Source organism: Chrysochloris asiatica, unplaced genomic scaffold (assembly GCF_000296735.1).
Source record: "Chrysochloris asiatica unplaced genomic scaffold, ChrAsi1.0 scaffold00053, whole genome shotgun sequence".
Classification (NCBI taxonomy): domain Eukaryota; kingdom Metazoa; phylum Chordata; class Mammalia; order Afrosoricida; family Chrysochloridae; genus Chrysochloris; species Chrysochloris asiatica.
Genome location: NW_006408571.1, coordinates 7,549,812 through 7,553,389, shown reverse-complemented (window position 1 = coordinate 7,553,389; position 3,578 = coordinate 7,549,812). Strand labels below are relative to the sequence as shown.

The following is a 3,578-nucleotide window of genomic DNA, read 5'->3' as shown; positions in this document are numbered from 1 at the left end:
CTTCTTGGATTATTTGCTTAACCTACAGATTGAATACATATGGTGAAAATGTATAACCTGATGTATACCTTTCTGCTTTAGAATAACTGTCTCTATACATATTCCACATAAGAACATTACGTGTTTTAGAATTCCCATTGTTTGCTGTTATCCATAATTTGTTATGATCTACACAATTGGATGTCTTTGCATAGTAAATAAAATGAAGCTAAACATTTTTATGGTATTTTTGGCTTTCAGTCAAGATCCATCTGTTACTAGTAATAGTAACTCTCATTCATCATCCTCTTCTGAGCCTAGTTTGATTTTCTGGAAATTTCCTAGCTACCTGCTGTTGTGACCATTCTTAAATTATGTTCAGAAAAATGTTCACTTACATATCATATGAATTATATTCTTTGATAATTTCCATGTTCTGGTGGATCACTTTTCTTTGCAATGGGCATGACTATGAATCTCTTCCAGTCACTTGATTAGGTAGCTGTCTTCCAGGTTTCTTGGCATAGATGTGTAATTACATCCTGTACTTCATCCTTTTGTTAAAACATTTTAATTGATATTCCATCAATTCCTGTAGCTTTGTTTTTCCCCAATATTTTCAGTGGAGTTTAGTTTTCTCTTTTCAATAGCATCAGTTTTTAATCATATGATATCTCCTGGAAAGGTCTGATGTTGACCAATTCTTTTTGGTACACTGAGTGCATGTATTCCTTCTTTCTTCTTTTAATGCTTCCTATGTCATTCAATATTTTGCATATTGTTGTTGATGTCAAATGCTTTGAGTCAATTCCAACTCATAGGGACTCTGTATAAGGTTTCTGAGGAGCGGCTGGTGGGCTTTAACTGCTGACCTTAAGGTTACTAGTCCAGTGCTTATCTTGCAGTGTCATACCAGGACTTTGTTTTGCATATAGAAACCTTCAATATTGAAATTCGAAGCGTGAATTTTTTTCCTGCTTGAAAAATACTGAGCATGTACTTTCTTTTGATTTTCTAATTCCAGACCTTAAGCATTTCATTATAGTAAAAGGTATTTTATTAGTCACTAAAAATTGTTGTTGTTATTGTTGTTAGGTGCCATCGAGTCAGTACCAACTCATGGCGATCCTATGCACAACAGAACAAAACACTGCCCGGTCCTGGGCCAACCTCACAATTGTTGTCACGCTTGAGCCCATTGATGCTGCCACTTTGCCAACCCATCTTGCTGAGGGTCTTCCTGTTTTTCTCTGACCCTCCACCTTACAAAACATGATATCCTTTTCCAATGACTAGTCCCTCCTGACAACATGTCCAAAGTATGAGAAAAGTATGAATCACTAAAAATACATAGAGAGGAAGAGAGCGTTGCTGGGCGTCAGTTCGGACTCCAGCTAAATCCGCAGAACAACTTGGAGAGAAATGAGTGGGGCGGCGACAGCAGGGAAGCTGTCACGGGTACCAGCCGAGACTGGGAAGACTAGGGCCGCCAGGAAGGTTCCCAGGGCGACGGCTGCTGCCCTGCGGGCGAAAGAGATCCCGGAGTTCCTAGTGGACCCACGCAGCTGCGACGTTATGTACGCGGTGGATTCCTAGGCAAGGGAGGCTTTGCCAAATGTTTTGAGCTCTCTGATGCAGACACTAAGGAGGTGTTCGCGGGCAAGATCGTCCCAAAATCTCTGTTGCTGAAGCCGCACCAGAAGTAAAAGATATCCATGGAAAGATCAATCCACCGCAGTCTAGCCTACCAGCACGTCGTCGGCTTCCATGGCTTCTTAGAGGACAACGACTTCCTGCTCGTGGTGTTGGCACTCTGCCATGGGAGGTCCCTTGTGGGGCTGCACAAGAGGAGGAAAGCACTGACCGAACCTGAGGCCCACTACTACCTGCGGCAGATCGTCCTGGGCTGCGAGTACCTGCACCAAAACCGGGTCATTCACCAGGACCTCAAACTGGGCAACCTCTTTCTGAACGAAGATCTGGAGGAGAAAATAGGGGATTTTGGACAGGCCACCAAAGTTGAATATGATGGGGAGCGGAGGAAGACCCTTTGCGGAACCTCTAATTACATTGCTCCTGAGATGCTGAGCAAGAAAGGCCACAGTTTCGAGGTGGACGTGTGGTCCATTGGGTGCATCATGTACACTTTGTTAGTGGGCAAGCCACCTTTTGAGACTTCATGCCTAAAAAAAACCTACCTACGGATCAAGAAGAATGAATACAGTATACCCAAGCACATCAACTCCACGGCTGCCTCCCTCATTCAGAAAATGCTGCAGACCGACCCCACTGCCCGCGCAACCATTAACGAGCTGCTCCACGATGAGTTCTTCCCGTCCGGCTACATCCCTGCCGGTCTTCCCATCACCTGCCTCACCATTCCATCGAGGTTTTCAATTGCTCCCAGCACCCTGGACTCCAGCCATCGGAAGCCTTTCACAGTCCTCAATAAAGGCATGGAGAACACCCAAGTGCCCAAGTGTCCCCAGGCGAAAGAAGAACCAGGGGTTCAGGAGACAGGTGAGGCAGTCGACTGTCACCTCAGTGACATGCTGCAGCAGCTACACAGCGTCAATGCCACCAAACCCTCAGAGAGGAGGCTGGCAAGGCAAGAGGAGGCCGAGGACCCCGCCTGCATCCCTATCTTCTGGATCAGCAAGTGGGTGGACTATTCAGACAAGTACGGCCTTGGGTATCAGCTGTGTGACAACAGCGTCGGGGTGCTCTTCAATGACTCCACACGCCTCATCCTCTACAATGACGCCGAGAGTCTGCAGTGCATCTAGCGCGATGGCGCAGAGTCCTACCTGTCCGTCATTTTCCACCCTACCTCCTTGATGAAGAAGATGACACTTCTCAAGTATTTCCGGAATTACATGAGTGAACACTTGCTAAAGGCTGGTTCCAATATCACGCCGCGGGAAGGGGATGAGCTAGCCCGGCTACCTTACCTACTACCTGGTTCCGCACCCGCAGTGCCATCATCCTGCACCTCAGCAATGGCTGTGTGCAGATCTCAAATCCTACCACGTGAGTTGTACAAAAAAACTGTATTGAATTTTAACCTATCCTGTCTTTCATTTTATATACATTAATAACTTCTTCCAGGACCATACCAAATTCATCCTGTGCCCTCTGATGGTGGCTGTGACCTACATCAACGAGAAGAGGGACTTCCGGACATACCGCTTGAGTCTCCTCTCTCGTGGAGCACGGCTGCTCTAAGGAGCTGGCCAGCCGGCTCCGGTACACCCCGCGCCATGGTGGACAAGCTGGTGAGTATGTGTTCTTCCACCAACCGCCTCAAGGCCTCCTCATAGGCCCCCCTCCCTCCGGACTGGTGCCCCTTTTACTCCCTCCAGCACCTGGGGCCTCACAGGTTAGCCCCTCCGTTTTTGTCTTCATTCAACTAACTGGTGTGTGTTTTTTAAGGTGCCTCACAGCACTGGGGGCCGGGGGAAGAACTACAGCATCCTTACAGATGGGGGTTGCTATATAAATTATTTTTTTCCTCCCACAAATTCAGGTGTGGGTCCTGTCAACCCCTTCCCCTTTCCTCTCAAATCCTACTACGTGAGTTGTACAAAAAAACTGTATTG

At 46.8% G+C, this 3,578-nt stretch overlaps 1 pseudogene; it reads left to right on the top strand.

The window, feature by feature from the left end:
- The first annotated feature begins 1,401 nt into the window (after window positions 1-1,401).
- Window positions 1,402-3,299, top strand: LOC102810596 (annotated as a pseudogene).
- Window positions 3,300-3,578: the final 279 nt, after the last annotated feature.